The 25388-nt window shown below is 39.4% G+C and overlaps 1 protein-coding gene across 1 annotated transcript in view; it reads right to left on the minus strand.

Annotated features, from left to right (window-relative positions):
- The window catches only part of tafa3a (TAFA chemokine like family member 3a), a 120558-nt gene extending 99937 nt beyond the window's left edge, over window positions 1-20621 (minus strand). Inside the window, exon 1 of the mRNA XM_085275012.1 lies at window positions 20093-20621. The gene's annotated coding sequence lies outside the window, so the exon portion shown is untranslated. The remainder of the gene's footprint in view (window positions 1-20092) is intronic.
- Between the last annotated feature and the right edge of the window lie 4767 nt (window positions 20622-25388).

A 25388-nucleotide genomic window follows, 5' to 3' on the forward strand; every position in this document is an offset into this window, starting at 1 on the left:
TTGTTGTTCTAGTATTTTATTCATCTGTTACTTAGAGCTAATTACCAAATTAATCCTAAATTAATTATCTTCCCTCTCATTGTGACTTCTGTCTTTTAAAAAGAACTAACATATTAGTGGGCAAAATGCTTACGTACACCATTCAGAATCAATGGGTGACTTACAGTCTTTAATTTACAGAGCCACTCTGCCTTACCTTGGTTTCCCTTTAGTTGTTAACACACTCCAGCCAACAGAGGCTTCCTAGTGCTGTACATTTTTGAGTGGAACAATTTCAGTGAGATTTTATTTTCAGATCTTTCTGAAAGGGTGTTATTTTTTTTTAAAACCTGCAAATGTTTCACTGCATTATGGTACTGCCAGCAAAAGACTCAACGAGAGATGTTTTCTCCAGTTTTCTAGTAATTTCAGACAAAAGCTCACAAAGAAGAAATCTGGCTTTGAAATTATGTTGTGGGTTTTTTGTGGCATTATTATATCCCTACAGCAATTCAGTAGACATATCAATCAATTCTATAGGTACTTTATATAAGTAACCAGCAAACACATAGAAAATACTATTTACACAGTAGCTATAAAGGTTAAAAGAGCAGCTTTCTGCTCTGAGAGCAACTTCTACAGCAAACGTTGCATCAGTGATGAACTCTGTGTTCAATGGGTATTGAGTTTCAGAGCTAAAAAAAAATAAATAAATATGAACAACAGTTGACTTCTAGTTTTCTTTCCATCTGAAAACTTCATCAATAACAATAAACAAATGTGGCGATTGGAGAGTGAGTAAATCTTGCTGTATTTGTGTCTTTGTTTTAAAGATGTGAGAGGATATCCTAGAATTATATGATATATTTATATAGTCTCTGAAAAATTTCAGTAATTATTAACAGCATTTTGTTTTTGTTTTGCTGTGATACAGTCTTTAATATACCTACTGTACCATTAATTATCACTCACTTATGGAGCTCTGCCCTGTTTGCCCTTTGTTCAATATTTAACATTTTTAAGCCTTTCCAGGACATTTTTGCTATATGAGCACCTAAAATGTAATAGACAAGGGTTATTACAAAACTGTTTGTTTATTGCTACTTCTTTATCTCTGTTATTGTAGAAGAGTACTACAAATCAAAATGATATTACCTATGATAATTATTTGTGGAGAAACACTTTGAAATGTTTAGATAGAAGCTTAACAAAATCTGCAGGCAATGGTACATATTTGGTAAAACATCTGTGTAAAGAAGAGCTGTTTTTTTTAACAAACCGCATTAGCTGAACTGTGTCAGTCTGTGTGAGCAGAAATGGAATAAAACATAAAGGAAGTTGAATAGAAGTAGAAAGAAAACAACATCCCCTAAAACACACCAGAAGTTGAATAAAACGTAATGGAAATAGAATGAAACATGAAAGAAGTTGAATAAAACACAATAGAAAAAGAAAATCTCATCAAACAAAACAGAAGTGTTTCTGGAGACACAATAACCTGACAGACCGATTGCAGAAGTGACAGAAACAAAAAAATGAGACACTTAAAAGAAGCCGAAGGTTTAGGATGCAAGGTAAGGTAAGGTCTTAGTCATTTCAAAAAAGAGATATTAAAAAAAGATATGATATAGTTATGTTATGACTTAATAGTGATTTACCTGTTCAGCTGATCGATCTATGCCTAACATAATTGCTAATTATGGATCACTTTGCTGTCCCATGTGAACTACAGTAATAGTGAGTTATGCTGACAAGCTGTAACGTGGAAAAACAAGGGAGAAATGCAGAAAACCAACGGTCAGAATTACAAATTTAAACTCATGTTGTACATATTGTTACATACACTGATTTAAATGCTGTAAATTCACATACAGAATTCTATCTAAAAATGCACAGCCTATCTCTGATGCTAAGGAGGCTTTTTATCAGGATGTAGCTGAAATTGAAAATTGTTCATCTATGACACACTGACACACTTGAACAACATGTTGCCTTCTGTTCACTGGGTAGCATATACCAAAAACAAGAAGCAAGAGACACATAGTCTAAAATCCTTGCAGCGAGCTTTAGTCTTTCCTTTTTTCTTAACAGATGAAAGAGCCAGAGAGCTGGGCACTTCATTTTTTTCTCTTTTCAGTGAACATTTATTCTGTCCTGACAGGATGATGTCCTGTCGGATGCTTATAGCTGTGTCATAGAACATCTTCAGTCATGTCTTCTCTGGCTTCACTCCAGAGCTATGAGGGGAGATGTCTTCACAAACCTCAATGTAATGCAAATGTCTAAGTCCATATCCAACTTTGTAGTCCCAGTGGTGCCGAAGGGGTTTTCTGACTGAGATATGCCATATGTTTTATTCTACTGTATATAGTATATTATTTTATTCTATTCTGTACAGCTGTGTACTGTATTTATTCTTATTGTATTCTAATTTTTGCATCATAACTTTTGCACTGTCCACTTCCTGCTGTGACAAAACAAATTTCCCACGTGTGGGACTAATAAAGGTTATCTTATCTTATCTTATCTTATCTTATGTTAATAAAGAATCACTGTCAATTCTCACACCATTAATTCTGTGGAAGCTGCACAAACTGTTAACCATCAAGCTATCAGCTCCTTCTCTCCAACCCCAGTCTGTCTCTCACTTCTCATAGACCTCATTTGCAGATAATACGCAATACAGGGGAAAAGTGGTCTTTTTAATTATCCCGAGGATTATGAGGTTTGAGTTATTCCCAAATGCTAATACATAGATGGCAGCTGTGCATCTTTGCATAAGCAGGAGTATATTACCCTTCCATTTAGCCTCTGTTCCTGATGGCTTACAGCTGATCTTTGCACACCTCATTTAACGGGGAAATAAGAGACTGGGAAGCTTTGCGCGAGAGACCTCAGAGCGTAATGAAGTTCGAGCTCCGATTAAGGAGCAAATGCCAGAACTCACAAAGTTAATGACAGAAATGAAATATGGAATCAATAAGGAATTCATTTTGAACTATAAAAGAGACGGATGAAGAAGATTTTATGGCACTGAGTCGAACTCATAAATTAAGACTCACAATATTGATCAGATTTAATTGTAGCCGCAGACGAGTGCTGTTTACAAGATGAAAATAATTCAGTAACTTTTTAATAAGTCTGTTAACCATCTAAATGTGCGGTATTACGCTGCTGTCTCCTGACATGGATCCAGCCCATCAGGAACAGGTCTATATTGGCTCCATGTCAAGTCTAAGCATTGGTTAATTATTTTAAGGTTTATTTTAAGATGCATTTTAGACATAAGTGATTTTTGTTTAATTAGCCTAATTATCTTTAATTGTGTTTAAGTGTTTAATTATTATACTGCTAAAACTAACCATCTTTACACACTCAAAAACAGCTCAAAAGGGTAAGTATACATAACCATTAATTTAAATTTAACCCTGGACAAGTTGCCAGTCTGTCACAGGGCCAACACAGAAAGGCAGACAACCACTTGAACTCACTAAGCTAAAATCCACGCATATGTAATTATAACAGATCATTTCTTACATGTGAACAAAGTTAACAGTGAGTCAGTGCTGTCTTGGTGGTAGAGCCTGCATAAACTTCTTTTCACTCTACTAGGAGTAGAAAATAAACTCCCTGGTGTTTCTCTCATCCCTTTAATGTACAGCTCAAGAGTTCCAACTTACTGTTGTCTAGGTGTGAGTTACAGTGGGTGGACAGTGATATGTTAAATATCCCCATGGGTCACAGTCATTTCACCTAAATCCTTTGTTTAATGCAAACCCTGTACATGAAGCATATAATATATGCTACCAACACTGACGTATGCCCAAAGATGATAACAAAGAAGTGTTCTGTTTTCTACATTGTGGTCTTATCTGAGACTAAATGATCTTTATTGGAATGAGCACATCCTGTGCATGATTCATATACTGAAAAGAGCTAGATGTGGAGCATTGGCTTTTCAAGCATCACAGGGATAGACAAAAAATACCTACAGCACTCTGACCTCAAAAATTGTGAACTTGACTTTGATGCCATTCCAAAACTACCACACGCATGAAAAAAATATCTGTACAAGTTTCAACAAATCAATAATATTCACAGTCCTCATTAATTACTGCTGCTCTGCACAAGTACACAGGAAAATCACCCACATGCTCTTCACACAACCACAAACCCCCACAGCAGACATATTTACTTTCTTCTCTTTAATTCTGTATTTTCTTCTTGGCTCGCTTAGCTGCTACTTTGTCAGCGAATGTGGGAGACAAAATAATTGCCTCTATATTTCCTGCATTGATTTCTTGCACAGTTCTAATACAGTGGTCAGGCTGGCCACTCAGGCATCCATGACAGGCCCCTGTATTGCAGGCTTTGTGTTTCAAGAAAAAGAAGCACGTAAGATTCAAGACTCTTGATTTTCTACAGCTTGCACTCAAGGTCAAACATTAGAAATCAAAACAAAAAAATGCCTCAAGGAAAAAGCATTTTAGAAAAATCTGAACTACAGATGAAGCGCATATGGATACTGAAGTAAATTAAAAATGTCAAGGTCAAAAGTGGAGAAGACCCAAATGCAGGACACTGCAAGTGGAATATATAATTAAAAAGAGGAGCCTTTTATTTACGCAATAAATAAGGTAAATGAGTGCAAGCAAGTGTAACACAATATAACAGATATTGTACAAAAAGCCAGAACTTAATTATACACAGATTGATGATTAAGGAATGACAAACTGGAAGCTACGGTAACACAGGTGAAGACAATCAGGGGAATTAAGGAAGACATGAAATGAAAGAAAAACAAAAAATCAAAGTAAAACTGTAAAATAGCCAAATGTCATTGAGACAGACATGAGTACTAGCATTTAACGAGTATGACACCAGTTAGCACTGTCACTTCACAGCAAGAAAATCCTGGCCGTGATTCCACCAGCTGGTTAGATTCAAACCCAGTGTGTGGAGTTTGCATGTTCTCCCCATGCCTGCACGGATTCTGTCTGGCTACCCCAAAAGTTAAAAACCAGTGAGTGGTTGTCATTTTCTTTGTGCTAGCCCTATGACACACTGGCAGTCTCACTACAATGTACCCCACCTCTCGCCAAATGACAGCTGGGATACTATTACTGCATCCCTGAATTGGATAAGTAGAAGACAACATACTGAACATGAAAGCAGGAAAACTCACACTAAAAGATCAAGACAGAGACAAGGAAACACCAGAGGATAACGTCGTGAACACGGAAAAACAGAGAGGAAATAGAGTGGGGAAAAAAAAATCACAACTAAACTAAGACAAAGGATGCAGAACTGAAATTCTGCCCTGGCATAACCTTAACCTAAAAGCAAGAATCAAAGATGTCACAGGAAACGAAGTTTGCAATCTACTAGAAAAAAGAAATCAAAGCAGGAAATACACTTATTAATCAGAACCTGGAGTAATAATAAGACCTCAACCAAACCCAAATTAAAATATTTTCACATATATTCCTCCAAAAGAACAACATAAATGATCTAGCACCAACACGGAAAGTGAGACATAAATATATAAATATAAGAATTAAGGGATTGGAAGATGGTTAACAAGACAGAAAACACAAAGAAAAATAAACACTGCGGCTTTTCTTAGCTCACATAATTCTTACAAAAAGTTTTATCTTTTCTGGCCTCAAGAAAACATAGTTAATAAACAATACATACGGGAAAAACATCACCAAAGGGTTTGTAACTCATAAATGTAACCAAGTTTCAAAGGACTTGATCAGATACTTTGTCCAGACCTCTAAATGCATCAAGTTTGAAGGGGATATTTTTATAATAATGCAAAATAATACAGCAGGGAGCACTGATCCTGTCATCATTGGTTTCTCTTGAGTAATTTGTGAATTGTTTGCCCCGCCCTCAATACAGTCACCTGTGTTTTCCCTGCCACACCTTTTTCCTATTAGTCTTTATCTTTATGTTCTGCTTTTCACTTCTCACTTGTCAATTTATGTATGTTGAATGCAACTGGTAATCATTCCAGGCATGTGTTTGCATTTTCCTGCTTCTCCTAGGTTTCCCTGTTCATTATTTCTTCCTGATTTATATTGTACTTGTTTTTGGACCTTTCCTTTTCGCTCATCTTTCTCTCTCTGACTGCGTCTCCATGTTTGATCTCTTTCTGGATTAAAGACTGTATTTTGGACGTTATTTGGCCTCTGAGTGCCCTGCCTTGTCTTTAACTTTCTGTGGCAGGTAAAAAAAAAAATAGCCACAGTTTTTCAAAGGCTTTTAGGTGCAACAAATACAAATTTTACAAATAGAAGTTAAGCAGAGATATGCTGTGTCATGGAGGTAGTACATTTAACAAACCTTAATTAGTAGTGGCACTGACATTGGCAGTGTTTCACACTGATGCATCTTTGTTGAAGAGATTTGTGTTTTCAGTGAATAGTCAACTATGTAAATAGGATTTGCTGTTAGCATCATTGACTTGAACGAGCACCAGAAGTGTGTGTTGCATGTGACGGACTGTAGTAATACTAAACAATGTCGACATGGCTTTTATTAATGAAAATTTAAACAGCAGCGACCAGCAGTACTGCTAAAGACAATCATTTAACATTTAAGAGAGTTTGACAACTGAAGCCAGAGCTAATTCTCAGGTTGAAGTTTGCAGGCAGTTGTAGGAAATATTTGAGTGAATGAAGAGTTACAGTTACAAAAGCTCGTACAGAGATGTCTCACATATAAAACCCGATCTTTCAAACTGTTCTTTACAAATTAAGCGGTTAACACATTTTTCGGAGAAAGAAGTTGCACCAATTAGGTCCTGCATGGATGGGAGGAGGCTGTTCTCATTTAAAAATGTGATAGAACTAATAATAAACTACTTTTCTAGAACTCTGAATACGATCTAGTCTATTTCAATCTAAAAGCGTGTAATGAAAAGCTTAATGAAAATGAGACTTACTGATGCACCGTTATGAAATATGTTTAAAAGATCATTTTTCTTAGTGTAACTAAAATCCTGAGTGAATGCTGTTTAAACATCTGACCCTGACTCTCGAACAAAAATAAATCAAATTAAAATATTATAACCAATTTTAATTAGTGATGAACTCCACCTGAGTATTTTCAGCTTTAAAAGATTCAAAAGTCCACACTGCTTTTCACTCTCTCTTTTTTTTTTTTTTTTTTTTTTTTTTTTTGCAAAAACTGGGGACATAGCAACCTTGTTAAAAAAAAAAGAAGTCATTTGATTGTGATCATACACGGTTTGGGAAAGTTGATTAAAGCTCAGAATGAACAGGTGCAGTGAGTCAACACATTGTACGTGTTTAATTGTGTCCGCTGTTCATTCAAGACTGGACAATCTTCCAGGTTGAACTCGAGCTTGAAAATTTTGGCTATGTAGATAATAAAGATATCTGACAGTAACTGATTGGCTCACAAGGCAAACATGTCTCGGTTCAGGGCAAATATAGATTGTTACACATTTAGGAATGAAAAAGATAATAAACTCTTGCTTGGCCCGAAGCCAGTTCTTACTGTAGCCTTTCCATTTAATGAATAGAAAAAACACAGTCTTCTATGATTTTTGCAGTTCGTAATTGCCCAACTTTTCATCTTGTTTTAGCCTGCACTTTTTATGCTCCCTGGGACAAATGTTTAGTATATTGACCCCCTTGAACCTTCCCTTCTGCTGTAGACTGCTCTTTAAATTAGGCAAAGGATGGAAACATCACCCACACACTCAGCTGAATGAGGACCCAGCTTCATAGAAACTAAACAAGTGCAAGAGTTAGAAGACGGAAGCATGTGGGAAGGACAGAAAAAAAAGAGGTTAAAAAATAAAAGTACATTGTCCACTTACACCAGTCTTGACTCCTGCTGAGTGAAGAGAATTTTTCCTTCAGATCTAAAGCCTTGTCCAACACAGTCTTTCCTCTTAACGGTCCAGTGGGGTGAAAGCACCCTTTGAGCCTTTTTACAACGACTGCATGACATCACACCGTCTGAGAACACCTCTCCCACCCTGCGTGTCAGAGAGGGATGAGACGACATGCTGGATCGGCAGAGAAAGCAAGAGAACAGGAGCAAGAGAGCACTAGCCCTCTGGTCTCAACTGAGGCATCAATTAATGAGCAGCCTGGGAATGTGTCCATCCAGACACACTTTTCACCGAAGTGCCACAGGAGGCCATGGCAGGGCCACAGACGGCTGGGGGACGTGAATAATTGAGGTCCCTGTTTTAAATGTTTAAATAAATTAGGACCAGGGGAAGAGGTGTTAAGAGACGTACAATTGGGAGAATGGGAATTACAGCAAAAATATCTCCATTACGTCTCTGATCGCGAAGCAGCAAGGTGTTCATTGTCAGGAGTAAAGCTTCCAAGTCACGTCACCAGTTGGGTGAAATAAGCGTATGTTACATAGTCAAAGGAGCTTGCAAAGAAAAGCGTCTGGACTTCTTTAAGTTGCTTGAAGACGTTTCACCTCTCATCCGAGAAGCTTCTTCAGTTCTAAGGTCAAATGGTGGAGAGTGGATAAGAACATCAAGTTCACCAGGGAAGACACAAAGGACAACTGTCTGCCTTTCCTAGACTGCGCTGTGCACATTGAAGAGAACGGCAAACTCAACATCGAAGTTTACCGGAAGCCCACACACACGGACCAGTACCTCCTCTTTGACTCCCATCACCCTTTGGAACACAAACTTGGAGTAATCAGGACCCTACACCACCGGGCAGAACATGTTCCCTCTAAGCCTGAAGGGAAAAAGAAGGAACACACACATGTAAAGGAAGCACTCAAAACGTGCGGCTATCCTAAATGGGCGTTCTTAAAGTCAGCAAAGAGGCACAGAAAAGAAGATCAGACACCAGCGAGGGAGGACAGACGCAACAATATTGTCATCCCCTATGTAGCCGGCGTATCAGAGAAACTCAGGAGAGTTTTCTCCAAGCATGACATCCCAGTGTATTTCAGACCCAGCAACACGCTCAGACAGAAACTGGTTCACCCGAAAGACAAAACGCCAAAACACAGACTTAACAATGTGGTGTATGCTGTACAGTGCAGCGAGGAATGCTCAGACCTCTACATCGGAGAGACCAAACAGCCACTTCACAAGCGCATGGCACAACACAGAAGAGCCACCTCCACAGGACAAGACTCAGCAGTCCATCTGCATCTTAAGGATAAAGGACACTCTTTCGAGGATGCCAATGTTCACATTTTGGACAGAGAGGACAGATGGTTTGAAAGAGGAGTGAAAGAAGCCATCTATGTCCACTGTGAGCGACCATCTTTGAACAGAGGCGGGGGTTTACGACACCAACTGTCTGCCATCTATAATCCAGTTTTGAGATCCCTTCCCAGACGCCTTAACACCCACTCACATCCTGGGCCATCTGACCTCAGGAATTCGCATGATAAGGTGGGGCCAGGTTTCACAATGAACACACCCGAAACTCTGGCTGATTGGGACCCACGCCCAGTTTCCCACCTTGGCTCAGGCGATTAGAGGATCATCAGGGGGTCCTTTTGTCCCTCTGTGGGGGGTCACTCCCACTAGGTTTATATCTGGGACTCTCCACCATTTGACCTTAGAACTGAAGAAGCTTCTCGGATGAGAGGTGAAACGTCTTCAAGCAACTTAAAGAAGTCCAGACGCTTTTCTTTGCAAGCTCCTTTGACTACGATGACCTGGATGACTGAGAACCTTCACAGACGTATGTTACATATAACACAACTCTAGCTTTACAACTGTGGAGATCGAGTTTAATGCTTTGCTGCTTCATTTATCAACCAGGTGAAACAAATATATCCCTGATCTTCTTTGTGCCCAAATCGAGCACATATGTGTGTCTTGGGGTGGGTACTGATCAGATGTGATACACAAATTTTATCTAACTCTGAGAGCTCATCAGCAGTGAGGTGACAAATAGCGAGTGGAGAGTTCTTTGAAGACCTAACGGGAGACCACACAGTACTAAAGCCAGACTACATCATCCTATCCCAGGAGGTTCTGTGCCTGGACAGCCTAGCAGATAAAGTCCTGAAAAATAAAATGAGAGCCATGTTTTCTTTCTTTTTGCTGCCCATCGTCACATTTCCAGATCCATGAGGTAACCGCAAGAGGAATGTACCAATTGTGGACCAATAAAGATACAATGATTAAAATATCAACTCAGCTTCATGACAGTGGTTAATAAATGGGTTTTGGTTGCAAAGCAAAAAAGTTTATAAAACATACGGGGGTTACAAAGGGGTACTAAAACTCAGTAATATTTGCATATCTGAGGAAAATCTTTCTAGTAATGTTCTTGTTGAACTGCTGCTCAGATTTTGTCCAATCTCACTCATTCATTGCAGATCTGGACAATTACTCGTTGCAACTCATCAAACCACTTCATTTTCTTTGAGCTACTTTAGATTCTTTGAACAGAAAAAAAAAAACTTTTTAAACACATAGTTTCTAAAAAGCTTTCTCTGGTGATAAATCGAAAATAAATCTAAATGACTATTAGCGTTACAGCGCTGTTGTTTTCTCTTATAACTGTATGTGCACAACATGCATCACGGATTTTAGTGCCATATGGCCTATTTCAGTTCAGTGTTTATCAAACTGTACAAAGGCACAGTGTGTGACATTACAGCAGCTGATATTTTGTACCAGCCAGTTGTCAGCAGGACACAGAGAGTAAACAAAGCCCTAGTGATTGGCAGCCGTTCCACTCTACAGAATCCAGCAGAGATAGCTCAAATTGGATGCAAAAACTGCACACCTAGATTTCAATTTGTCTTGTGCATTGATTGTGATTTGTCTCCAGTATGTGAAGCTGGGGAGTAAACAGTGATCAAATTGATATGGTCCCATAGAGGCTATACGCATTTAGGGTGCTCTGGGCATGCACTGGTTTATGAGGCAGAACAGACAGACTGTCAGCTAAGGGATGACACAAGAGGTGGTATCAGGCTTGTTGGGTGTGGGCGGCTTCTTCTGAGCTGCCAGTGGACCACTGCTTCTCCTCTTTCATTTTCTCCTTCTCACCCTCTCTCTCTCTCTCTCTCTCTCTCTCTCTCTCTCTCTCTCTCTCTCTCTCTCTCTCTCTCTCTCTCTCTCTCTCTCTCTCTCTCACACACACACACACACACACACACACACACACACACACACACACCTATGTCCAAAGCCCAGGAGAAATTAGTCACCCCACACATTGCGGTGAAGTAGTTGTTGTGTGTGCATGTGAATACGATGTGTATTTGAAGGAAAGACAAGAGTGCAAGGAGAGCGCACAGGGATAGGAAATAAAATGCATTTTCAATCCATCCTTTATAATTCTGCCTTGTATTTGAAAATTGATACTGGTGTAGAAAAGGAACATCCATCTAAGCACAAGAACTGTATTGCAGGAAAGCGTCCATGTGCAGTACAGATACAAGAGTGGCCACAAGAGGAAAACGATAAGAGAATCTACAAGAGATAGAGTTGGTGCTGTGATAGACTGATGTGCCTGGGAAACAGGTCAGCTGGGAAAGGCTCCAGCACCTCCTGTGACACAAAATTGAATAAGCGACTGAAAAAATGGGTGGATGAAATGAATGAATCTACAAGAGACCCTAAGCTTGAATCTTCACACAGACACAAAGGGTCTGGGCAGCATCGTGCCACTCTTTCTAAAATGGTACAAGGCCCATCATTACAAATTCTTGTATCCAGTTAAATCCCTTAAAAACAGGAATAAGATCAGTGATGTTTTTACTCGAATTAGATTTTGTGAGTTTTCTCAACATTTAATGTGATTTTCCGACCGGAAATGGAATCCACATGCAAACATGCTTAATTCTTGAATCTCAACAGAAGTGCGAACTTTAGAGTCAAGTTAGCACACTGATTAACCAGCCGTTCTGGAAGTTTACTCTGTTTATGGCAGATTGGGGGTGAACACTTCAGAATAGTACTGCCCAAGAGATTCTCTGGCAGAACAAAGAACATATGATTGTTTATGGAGGCTCATAAATTCCCTTCCCTTTTTTTAATGCATATAATGGTTTGTTTACACTGTCACCAGGGTAAAACTAATTTCTATTTGATTTCTGATTTTACAGAGGGCTTCTCTAAATTTCCTACTGCTTCATACAGAACATTTATATTATATTCCCATTATTATTATTATTATTATTATTATTATTATTATGACTGCCACTTAAGCTTAAAATCTTAAAATCATCAATCACAGATTCTGAATTCAACGCAAAATTCTTCTAATTGAGCATCTGTTTATCTACATAACAGCATGTATGTCTGAGGTCACATGGGCAGAGCTTTGCGCTTTAAGAAAGTCATGTGTCGAAAAGATGCAGTGTTGTAGGAATTTATGTAACTAGCATGTGACGTCCTTCACAGTAGCAGTAATTACATTTCTGTAAAGAGATCAATTCATGTAACATTGCAACAGTGTCTCTTTCTGCCTGTCTGTCATCTCCACAGACTCTTTACAAACCAACAAGGTAACAAGCCACGGCATAGGCACTGTGAAAAACAGAACGATTTAATACAAATCTGTGAGCAAAAACTCGTGTAAAGTAATATTTAACAACAGGGTATGTAGTCCTGAGATGATCAGAGATGTCAGTTACTTCATAGCAAGTGATGCCATGAATTTAATTTCATATTTTTATTTATTAATGCTTAAGGGTCCAGTCACACAGGCCTAGAGACCCGTGGGCGATAAGCTGTCAACAACCACTGGCTTGAAAAAAATCAGTTGCAAAGAGGGAACTGCTACTTGCGATTGCTTTGGTCACCAGCAGATTGATGCAGTAGTCCATATTAGGGGTCCATATTAATAAGCTGTGCCTCACTCCTGCAGCCAACATGTTACTTGGAAGGCAAATGTTTTCATTTTCTGGTTTGTGTCACACATTTCAGAGTTTCATGACTATTGAAACTACTGATTAAATGGAGCCTACATTATTATACATAGTCTAATCTTAATTTTATTAGACTACAAGAGCTTGATTTGAAAAGAAACATATGTATTCTGTCATTTTCTTTAAAAAAAGAAAAACATACCAAGGAAAAAAGTAAAGAAGTAACAATAATGAAGCATCAATAGCATCAAAGAAACAAACAAATTATATGTTGAAAACATGATTCAAACTGTAGCCAAATTAGAAAGTAAAATCAATGGAAGATAAGCGGCTCAATTTTTGTACTTTTAAAACTGACTCCTGAAAGCTCTGTCAAAACAAAAACAAAGAGTTTAGACAAAGAATTGGGATGCCCACACATGCAGAGCTTGTAAAAATAATGAAGCAACAATACAATCTCAGAAATGTGGTAGCCGGTACCGATATTCAGGTCTGACACTTCAACAGTAAAATGAACCATTCGATGCCAAATAGCACTGAACTTCAAATATTAAACTCTACAGTGAAATATTCCTCCACACTGTCAAGACATTGTGTATGCAGCAGCTTCAGCTTTAACATTATCAGATGAATTAAAAAGATGCTCGACATTACCGCTTTAAATGAAGAAGCGGCAGTAACTGTGAAGGTTACATTAAAAGTTAGCTTCAAGTGAAGAGCTGATAAAGTATCTGTTAAGCTCGGGTATTCAAACAGTAGTGGGTGTACTTTCTCACAATTTTGTCATCCATGCCTTTACAATTTCTTCTAAATTCTAATTTCTTTAGTTAATGAAAACAGTTAATCATTGCTATATCATTTAAAAACATTTTAAAAGTCTGGCTTTTACATAACAGTTTTTACAGGTAATTGTTTTGTCTCCCACCACCAGGAGAAGCACTAATAAGCCCATCTGACCCCCCGCCTGACAATCCTGGCTCATGCTTCCAAACGTTCCCTATTTCCTCTCTCACACATACACAAGTCTGCTTCATTCATTAGTCATCGGTTACCCAAATGCAACTGAAAGGCGAAACTGCAAAAGAATAATTAAAAATGAAATGTGAAGTATTTATTGTTCATGTACGTAACTGACTGAAAGAGGAGGCGTGTTTGAATGGATGAAAGAGGAACATGAACCGGAGTTACCTCTGAGCTAATTCTGTCATAGTGCAAAGAAAACACAAGTACCCACATTTCATTTTGTTCATTACACCAAGGTTTGGCTGCTGGCTTCTGCACAATATTTAAGGGCATTCTGAAAATAGAAGCCTGCTTTGAAGAAGTCCTCACCTCTTCCACTGTTGGGCTCTCATCATGGAAAAACCTGACCGGACTTCATGTCAGGTCACAAAATTGCATTTTTACATAATGAGGGGTAGGAGAAAAAGAAAGTATGAGCTCTAAATTCATGTAAGAAAACCAGAGCAGGAACCAGTGCAACTTTCAATTTTGGAAAAGAAAGCCTAAATCAGCCTTCCCGCATGATGCGCATGTAGAGACCTTTGCCATTAATTGTCTCTTTTTTTGAGTCTGATTTCTTTCATCTTAATAACACAGGGTTGCCATGATCCTGCTCTCTCACCAAAAAAATTAAATTAAAATAACAAGCCAGAAACGACACCCTGTAATTGCAATTTTTACCCAGATTGTAGTCTAATGATTACAGGCATGATTTGGAGCTTGACAGTAACACCATACAAAATATGAGAGGAAAAAAACATACTGCTATGGACCCTCAGGCACCACAAGAGTCTGCCAAGAGAAAAGAGTCTGCCAACAAAAAAATGATAGCACCCTTTCTCCCCTAAGGACCACAATTTAGGATTTGGGTTTCTCAAATCTGCAATTCCCCAACCTTTTCACTAGGTGGATGGTTGAAGGCTTGGAGAATTTAGTTTTTTTGTTGCTGTACTCAGGAGGACATTGATGAGATGTAGGCCCAATGGTAGAATACTGTGAGCGAGAGCTGCCAAAATCTGCCTAACAACAGAAGAGCCGTCAAAAAGGAGGAATAAAGGAGAGCAAAAGAAAGGATTGTTGGTAGAAAAGTCTGATGCCCGGCAAAGCTGAAAACCACCTCCATGGAAGAGTGAATTTCCCTTCTGAGGCTCTGATCCATTCAAACCTAATTGTCCTCAGTGTCTTCAAGACTTTGAGAGTCAGCTGGAGAATTACCCAGGAAGAGTCATGTATTACCTCTGCTCTATACTAAGCGTCTTCACTGAGTGGACTGAACCATTGGGTCTTAGAAAATCCATGTACAACAAGCTGTCAGGAGACTGCGCCGGTTCCATGTTGAAAGAATCCATTTAAAAGTGTCATACATAAGTAATTAACACCACGAGTTTTCAACTTGACCAGATGAATGTGAGAGGGGATAAAGATGATCAAACAAGGTATGAAAACTCCAAAAACTGTAACAGTTAAGTGAACAAGGTGCAAAAATCTAAACTGTTAGTTGTCTCAAAAGCTTTATTGTCAGCTTCAACAAATCATAAACAGTACATGTGTTTTACTCAGATACATCTTGAGATTTGCAGCTAAATTATCCAAAAAGTACCTCTACTTGATGGTTCCCTTTGTTTTAATGATATAAAGATGGGACACCACAGCTGGGGGTGACTAAAGCTATAACAGAGCTCTCCCAACAGTGTAAGGCTGTTCCAATACCGGGCCATCCTGACTGCTTCTGTGCTCTGGACCTTCAGCAGCAGCATACGTGAAGAATCAGGCAGCACAGACAGACTTTATAGCCATGGCATCATCTCACAAAATCACAAAATTACCTATGAGCTAAAGATTATGGCTGTGTTGTGATTTCAGCTTTATAGGTAAAATGACCACTTAGAAACAGCAGCATGTCACTCACTGAACAGTACAGTGAGAGTATTGCCACTCCCAGAACAGAAATTTTGCAGGGGAGAAAGAACTCAAATCACAAAGCGGTAATATACAGTACTGTAGATTAGGACTTAATAGTTTCAATTGTATTAAATATTTAAAAAGGCATTCAACTGTGAAAATGTGTATTTAATTCTAATTTTAAAAAATGTCTCTCTGTGGATCATCACAGAATGCAAAAAATGTCCACTTGCTCTACTGTATACAAAGTCTTATGTGGCATAAATGCACGTCACTGAAGAAGTGAATGATTTAACCTACCAAAATTAGGGAACATACGCTATATGAACAAAAGTACTAACCTACCTGCTCAGCCATAGATACCCACATAACGAAGCTCCTGGCACAGTTTTTGTGCTGATGTTAATGACAGGGGAGGTGGGAAACTCTGTAGTTATCTTATAGAGGAAAGAATCACTGTTGTTTGTCACAGCAGAGCTCTTTCAGGGTGTCGAACTTTTGTTCTGTAAAACTTTAACTGTAAAACTCAACAATAAACTGGACTGGACTACAAATACAGACATCCTGTATAAGAAGGGCCAGAGTCGACTCCACCTGCTGAGGAGACTGAAGTCCTTCAGAGTCTGCAGTTAATAAGGACATTCTATGACACTGTGGTAGCATCTGCCCTTTTCTATGCAGTGGCCTGCTGTGGGGGTGGATGCACGGACAGGGACAGGAGCAGGATTGACAAACTGGTGCGGAGGTCTAGCTCCGTGCTGGGATGTCCCCTGGAGTCTGTGGAGATGGTTGGCGATAGGAGGATGTTAGTAAAGCTGACATCCATCATGAACAACCCACATCACCCACTGCATGAGTATGTGAGTGGGCTGAGCAGCTCCTTTAGTCAGAGACTGAAACACCCTCGCTGCAGGAAGGAGCGCTTTCGCAGATCATTCATCCCAACAGCAGTTAGACTCTATAACTCTATAACTAATTTCCCCGTTGTGGGATTAATAAAGTCTTATCTTATCTTATCTTTGTGGATACAATGCAAATGATTCAAACCTGCATTGGTTTTTTAAGAATTAACCAAACATGATTCCTTTCTAACTTTTTAATAATAACTGTCTATACATTTTTCTCAAGGTGCTATTCTAGCTACAAAGAAATAATAACATGAAGTCAAGCATGATGATTCCTGCTGTGAGTGAGAGGGATGAAAGGCACCCAAGCTGACATGGTGCAGATTTTTGTTTAATAGTTATGAACAAAAAATGTATCCAAATCGTGAAATTGAATACCTAGACATCCAGACAGAAAACAATGATGCCAAAAAAAATCTATCAAATGATTCAATCTCAAAGTTTAAAAAATTTGTTTAAACAGATGACAAGTAGATCTAGCTTTTCCAAGACTGTCAGGTGAACCTTATGAGTGTCTCTACTTCAGTCATGTATACTGAACAAACAACAGAGGGAGCTGATATATTGCAATGACCTCACAACACGCACAACACAATTTTAATCAAGCAGTAGGCGATGCTGAAGCCTGTACACACAAGCACGATGCGCCCCCCACACACACCATTCATATAAATGCTCCAGAAAACACCCACTTTTTTTACAAACACCGCTACACTTCAACTGCACACACACGCGTGCTCTCTTGCTCCCCGTCTCCCTTTCTCACACACACCCACAGCCAAACATGCACACAGCAAATCAGCATGAATAAATAAGAGATGGAGTTGTGCTCACAGCCTAATCTCTCAGGGAAAAAAAAAAAAACAGCTCGCCACACATCAGCCCAGGCGAGTGAGTGGGACACTGCTGGCTTCCAGAAAACCAATTTGTTAGTTTATTGTCTTGGTGTTTAGTCTGTTGTTACAGTTCATTTCAGCCAGCCCATCCCAGGCATGCACCTTTAAATGGCATCTATAAAACATGGGATGTGCTGTCCTCTCGTCCTCCTCCTCCTCCACTGTACATGACAGAGCTGCATGCAAGCGTCACAATGCTGCACTTCGTTCGCTATGGTGGTGCTTTGAATTTCCCTTTAAACACCCGATGGATTCACCCCAGCAGCTCGAGCTGGCGCTTTGATAGGTGGAACAAACTGTGCTTTCTAAACACATTAGCCTATGGACACCGCTGAGCACCGAATCTTGAGGTGCTGAAATCGGTTGTAATCATGTAGATAGATGGCTGACTTTTTATTGTTCCGCTAAACCAAATCTGCAGGGCTGGTGGTGAATAGAGAATGTGTGGAATGATGCAATACCCCAGATTTTATGGTTAAGTCGTGGTGCTGCTCTGCAATGCTCTCGGTGTCAAAGCACTGGGCTGTCAAATGTATATGTAACGTGCACATGCGGACATGCTTGACATGCTCAAACATCAGGAAATGCAAAAAAATAGAAGATGTGCAGTACAAACAGGCAATCTTAATTGTACAACTACACAACACATGTACGAGGTGAAAAAACAATACAATGCTTGTATTATTTTGTCTCATGCCTGCAAACACAATCCGCACTCTTCTATTATGCCCTATTGATCTGACAGAGTGAGCAGGAAGCTGGCAGAGAACACAAATACTGCCTGGGGTGGCTCCTTAAAACTAAACACAAGCCTCTTATCCATGGTGTTCTCTTCCTCTGGAAATCACCTGGTGGCTCATGCATATCAAGTACTCTCTCCAAGCCTCAGTCTATACTCTGCCTTTTTCAGGCACTGTTGTTTGTTGCAATGTCTGTCTAATGGAAGCTTTATAGAAATTGCAGGCTAATCTGTCTTACCTGTACAAGCTACTTATTTGGCATTACTAAAGTGTGTTTTGTTGCATACCAACGGCCCGTTTTTGTTTCACCACTTGTTAGAGTACTCTGTGCAGATGTGAAGTAAGCCAATGTTATGGTGAACGTGACTTCATAACAAATCCCCACTTTTTTTTCTTCATCTCCTTCTTTCTTTTTTACAACTACCACTGCAGAGCGAGCAAATCTTTTTCTTCCAAGTTTCCAGTTTACTGTCAAATACAGTGGAACTGTCACAGGGATCCCATCTCCCTTAATCCCACGGTGGCCTTTGCTCTGCCTGTCAGCATTACCAGCCAATAACGCTGCACAATAAAACCCTCCAGAACAACAGTGGGCCGCAGGCAGCTTCAAGGGCTACTGACGGCAATCTATAAAACAATATAATGGGTTGCCTGTCAGTGAGTGTGAAAGGGACGATCTACACCTCCTCTGACTCTCTGAGGGGACTTCAATTAATCACAGCAGAATTGTATCACCCCGCAATAGGAGTGTAAGGTTATTACCATCCCCATATTCTGCAGGATGAAATGCGATGATAGCACTAATTGAGGGGAAGAAAAAAAAAGCTGACCACACAACACTTGTCAAGAGGATGAAGGGCAAATGAAAGAACAAGGTGAACAAGTAGATAGACTGAGGTGGATTTAAAAAAAAAAAGGAGAGCGTATGAAACAAATTAGGAGAGGGAGAGTGGAAAGTCAAGGCTGCAAGAAAGGAATATATTCACAGTGGCGTGCAGGCATAATAATAAATATCTACAGTCTGCGTGCAACAGCTGACACCAAACACATGAGCCAGTTCTCATTAGGGACTCCTTCTGCGTGTTTGCAATATAATACAATGAGATAACACCACTGTACTTTGCTGAAGTCACAAACAAGCTGTTTATAGCTGGAGCTGCTTTTCTCTTATGTTGGGGTTAAAGGGAAGCACACTTGCACCTGCTGTGAATTCAGCTCTACATTTAACTTTGCACTGCAGGGAGCACCGTTTATGTTTTAGAGTTACCTTTGCCAAGGTACCAGTGATGTGGAATATGGAGATTTGGGGGTCCGAGATAGATAGATAGATAGATAGATACTACTTAAAACAGTAGCATGTTGCTTGCATACATTTTCACATAGAAGGGAGTTCCTTTCGTGCCTTTGTGCACATGGGCAGATCTCTCAGAGGGGAAACTTTTTGTCCAATCGGAACTGTCAGTGATGGATTCATGTTGATGCCCACATCTAATATTCACTGAATCTTGAGAACATAAAGTTGAACATTTGCCAGCCTGCGGCTACACCTGTACGCCACCTAAAGTCATGAGTTTCCAGTAGCCCATTGCTGCCTGATGATTTGTAAAAAGCTATTTATCATAGTCAATCGTAGATTTTGCTGCCATTTCACAGTCGCACATGAGTTGTTAAGCATTAGAAATTCAGAATATTAATTGCAATCATTTATAGAGAGATAGATAGATATACATATAGATATATAAATATACATATATCCACTTCCACAGATAGGAATAACAAATTATAAACTCTAATTCCAACCTACCTGCCGTTGTTCTTTCAGTTAATCCCGGGAACTGTCCCTTTCATTTATTCTCCATTGCCAGCCACAAAAAAACGGAAGCCTCTTCTTTAGGCAAATGGCATTTCCTTGTCGCTACAAGACGCCCTGGACAACACATAACCTAAAACACTGGTCTAATGTTAAGCTCTCCAGACGCACAATCCCTGAGAGAAATGAGTCTAAAGTGGGGCTGCTGGATACTTGGAGGCGGTGGACTTGAAAGTCTATAAAAGTTACTGGTTCTCCGCCTCTGACTCACAACTTCCCATCCGCCAGAGCTCCACGGCAGCTGGACAACACGCCGGACCGTCACTCATACTTTCTGAATTCAAGGATGCAGTGGATTTTTACAATCCCCCTTCAACATACTGGTTGCAGATGGGTGTTTGGCAACGTTTTCTCGCAGTTGGAGAAATGGATCTGAGCTGTCCGAGTGATGAGAGAGCAGCCGGATTCATCACAGCGCGTGTGGAGCCTCCTGATGCAGCGCTGGTGTTTTAGCGCCATCCAGCGGTTCTGTTGGATTGGAGTCTCCGGTGGCGACGGGGAGGACCTTTATCAGAAAGCTTCAGACGTTGGTAACTGGATGGTCGTGCCCTCTTGAATGCAGCAGTAGCGAGCAAACTACAGCAATGAAATAAAAACTGAATCAGATGAGTCACTAATTACGCCAGTGCCACTTGCAGCCATTTGTTTGCAGCTTTTTATGCTGATTGGTTTATTTAAGATGTCTTATCGAAAGGATGTTTTTATAGTAAGGCATATTTCATATTGAGACACAACCAGTTTATCATGCCGCATGATTTTAGAAGATGCGCTTTGAGCTATTTTCGGTCAGTGGGTGGACCCAAGAAAAGATTTAGGGACTGTGTGAAAATTTTTTGAAGTGAAGAAGTATTACATATATTTTAATACTTTTATTTTAATATAGACTTAAGATCTTCAGTTATGAAGAAATGGCAATACGCTCCCTAACATCTTATAAACAGTGGTGCCAGTAGGCCTCAATGATGGCAATTTAGGCACTCGATACTTTTATTAATGACAACTTTGAACAATTTATTATTTATCCACTTTTCCTCCATGAGTTTCAGAGCTGTGAATAAATTATTGTTAAAAAAAAATAGGAAAATTAAATTCTCTTCCTTTAAGGTCTGATGTTGTCCTGCGATGTCACCTGACTTTCTTTCTTATGTTCTTCCTTTTATTCTTAAAAAAAGAGGGTTAATAGGCTACTGAAATCTTCATTAGAGCCACTAAATGCAAGTGAACACAAAAAAGGAAGACAGCTGTGTGCTGAAGGGTTTTTCACACCTCTGTGAAACACATGAACACCATCTTTTGTTGTAACCTAGAAGATTTCTTCTTTCTAAAAAAGTCCAAAATAGAATCAGAGGATAAGAACAAGATGAAGCGCCTCCTCAGTTCTCACAAAAAAGACTCCCCTCTTATCAAAACCCCTTCCCTTACCCTATCCAAACACACCACCCACACATACAATTGGTGCGAACGAGCCACTCTGAAGAACTTCAGCGTTATGACATGAATTAGGCTCGTGAATACTCATCGAGTTTACGATAACACATTTTTGTGTCTTTGACATTCAGCTTCCACTCTCCCCATGCATTAGTGTCCAGGCTACAAAAGCCTCCCCTCCTTTAATTTCATTATCATCTCTCCATTTCTCAAGCATGCTCTTTCGTCGGCCCCCCCTGAATGGCAAGAATGGGTGGAATAATCAATACCAACCTTTGAAATAGCCTGTAGGAGATGGGATGCAAGCATTTGGACTTGTATTTGATTGATTTTGGACCGCCCTCCGAGAGTGTTGTCATCATGAAGCCAAAGCCATCTACTTCACAGAAGACTCCATAAACACCAGCACAAAAGCACAAAGTAAAATCAAAGGGCACTACACACAAAAACCCATGGATAGTGTACAAGAAAAATGTCATACCATTATCACTGCCGAGCTATAAAATTCAACCCAGATAGTGTATGTAGACCAGAGACAGGCTTCGCATCGCTTCATAACTGAATATAAATAGAGGAGCTGTTATTTTGATTCTGTGTGCGTCATTTATATCATATAATTTCTAAAGTCATCAAGTTTCTTTCCTCCTCAAGCTGCGTTTCTCACACACATTGAAGGAGGAGATGGCCTCATTAATCTTCTATGCATTGTATAGACCTATCCTGTCACACCTCTGCCACTGTAGTTTGTGACACGGCTTCGCTCATTAAATCATATGACAGGATGAGGTCAGCCGGGAGGTAAGGTGTCTCAAGCTGTGTGAGAGCAGATAAAGCCAGCAGTGTGAGCCTTTGTTAGGGAGCTCTACAACAAATGTACTGCAGGTGGGAGCTGAGGTGACTCATGAGGTAAATTCCAGTTAGTGAGAATTTGGCATCAAAATCTAATAACAGTCTCTGGTTTTGTCTCTTTGAGGTCAAAACACACGGAGAAACGGATATCTGCTGCACTTGAGCTGTCATGTGATTTGCAACCTCTCTGAGGAAGCCTGACTACCTTTTTAGGTCTTGTTACTGTAGGTGGCACCTTGCATAACCCCAATCATCCCATCCTTGTCATGCTGCGATTATTTTCAGTTGTGGAGGCTTCGTGGTTCGACACTGATTGTGGTGGTTCAGCTTAAAATAAAAGCAACCTGCGGGGAACAGTGCAAGCACTCTGCCTGAACCCTCGCTCTCTTTCAGCACGAAAGTGTGTTTGAAGACAGTGAGATGTCTACCAGAAAATTGCAAGGGAAAAAATAGGAGGCATTACGGCCTCGGGAATGGAGCTCTCCATCAATAATGCAGCGGAAGCAGCAGTTAATGCCCCCTTTAATTCAACAGGTCTGCAGACAACGACACAGTTATTCTTCCTCAAGTGCTGATGCTCGATGAGCGGCAGCTACCTTAGGCTTTATGGCTTTGTGTGGTTTCTCTGCCAGGTCTTTCCCCTGACCTCAATCGCAATTGCTGAGCCTTTGATGGGTTTTCATCAGTGGCTCCTGCTAATGGAGTTTCCAACTTCACTAACTCTCTCAGATCCCGATAGTGCACTGCTGCAACAACAAAGGAATAATGTCCACATAAAGTCAAAATATATGAGCTCAATTTAAAGTGAACAGTGAGTGTACACCTTTTAGAAACAAAAACAGGGCAGTGTCAAATCACAGTGTTACACAGCTTTATTGTCTAGGTCAGTTCTGAAAGAAGCAAAGCTATCTTGTAGATGGCAAGTGTATCAAAAGTCTTTTGCTTTGAGGTTTTGGCTTTTTAGAGATTACCGAAACTTTACTGAGCAAAAATTAATTGCAGGCTGGTTTTTAACGACTTCAAAGAGAAGTGAAAGTAGCACATTTATAAACTCTGACTCAAGCTTTTTTTCTCTCAGGAAATTCAGATTCTTTCCTTATAGGGGTGTCATTATGTTCATTTCTACTTCAGTGTTTTTGTTATTGGAAACTGCTAGAGTAGCTTTTCCGCATTCACAGTTTTTTTTCACCCATTTCATACTGTCTGATTTAATGTCTGAAATGTGCCATTCCCTCCATCCTTTCTTTAAACTTTATTCTCAATGACTGCCCTCGAAGCACCAGCTTTAATGACAGGTAGGTGAAGGTGCTGTGTGCATGACAATATTAGGGATATTGTCAAGAATAGAGCCAAGAATAGAAAAACTGCTTGACTAGAAGCATTGAGCAATGTAGCCTGAGCTTCAGGCTCATAGTGATTACTTAGCACATCATCATATGCTGGCCTTAAAATTTGCTACTTATAAATGAAAGTATTGCGTTCAAAATCATTCTTATATGAAGCATTTAGTATTACGGACAAATGTTTATACACTTCAAAAGTACCTGTTCTGCTGAAAAACATATTGTATGAGAAGATTCGATTTTTTTAACCTGTAAAATCTCTTTTTCAAGAGTGTCCTGGCCAATGAGAACAGCAGTACAATCATAAGTTGCATGAAGTAACTGCATCCAAGTAATTTAAAAGTCATTTATTCCTTAAATTCAATATGTGACAGACCAGTTCCTTGAGTTTTAGTTGTAGCTGCTGATTGCAGGAGGCAGGAGCTTCAAATTTAAACACAACTTTTCCAAAATCAGTTTGAAGTTTTGGGAGAGACCGAATGAATTAAATCTGGTACCTGAGATAATAACCTTTTTGATTAACATAATATCTGAATGTAAGGCTGTATATAAGATGAAACCAAACCAAAATTAGCTTCAAAAAACAAATACACCAGTGGTCTCAGTCTATGACATAGGAACGCACACCACCCAAACCACAAGATACTTATAAATACTTTGTAATTTGTAATGAATCTCATTGGTCCACAATAGACAGAATCCAAAATATATTACTATTTTGAGGACACATGAATATAAATCACATCAACATAATCAAGTACAGACATAAAAGTGGAAACAACATTTCTCGTTTTTTTGCCTCAAAGGACAAAAAGGACTTTATTTTAAAGTTTAAAAAAAGATTAATGTTTATGTACTGGAAATACTCAGCAACAGAAACTACAAACAACTCGCAAGAATCTGAAACAGGTTAACTGCATTTATGTAATCATTTGTTATTATTAATCTCTGGCTCTCTTCCACAGCGTCTCTTTGACTTGTCTTCCTCACCTCACCCCAACCAGTCACAGCAGATGGCTGCTCCTCCCTGAGCCTGGTTCTGCTGGAAGTTTCTTCCTGTCAAAAGGGACTATTGTATTGTATTATTATTGTCTCTGTTGTTGCACGATCTCTACCTTACAATATAAGTGCCTTGGGGCAACTGTTGTTGGGAACTGGTGCCGTATAAATAAACTTTAACTGAATTGAATTTCAAGTGCATCAGGTACCATTTAACATAAAAGCATAGTTTGTAAAGTAGCTATGGAGAAGCAGAAGTACAGCGTTCTTCAGAAATTATACGAAGGAGGAGGTAAAAGTATAAAAAATGGAAAATCTTTACTAAATTTAGCTGTCAAATAAAGCTGCACTAAAACAAAATGTAAAAGAAAATTAAAATATTATTACACTTTAAAATTTACATAGGAATATTATATTGAAGTCGTAATTTTAGTCTTTCCTCCTCTTCCCGTGATACGGACGAGTGAGCCAGTACCTGAGTAAAATAAGCAGGCGTATTTTCCTTCAGTTCCTCCTTATTCAAACCAAAACGTTAGACAAGACAAGATGAAAACCTTGCTTAAATCAAAATTTTGCAGTGTGGATCTGATTGAAAAGAATTTATTTTGCAT

This window comes from Mchenga conophoros, linkage group LG5 (assembly GCF_057382185.1).
Source record: "Mchenga conophoros isolate Kocher_MC1m ecotype Shallow Benthic linkage group LG5, M_conophoros_male_GT1.1, whole genome shotgun sequence".
NCBI classification, from domain to species: Eukaryota; Metazoa; Chordata; class Actinopteri; order Cichliformes; family Cichlidae; genus Mchenga; species Mchenga conophoros.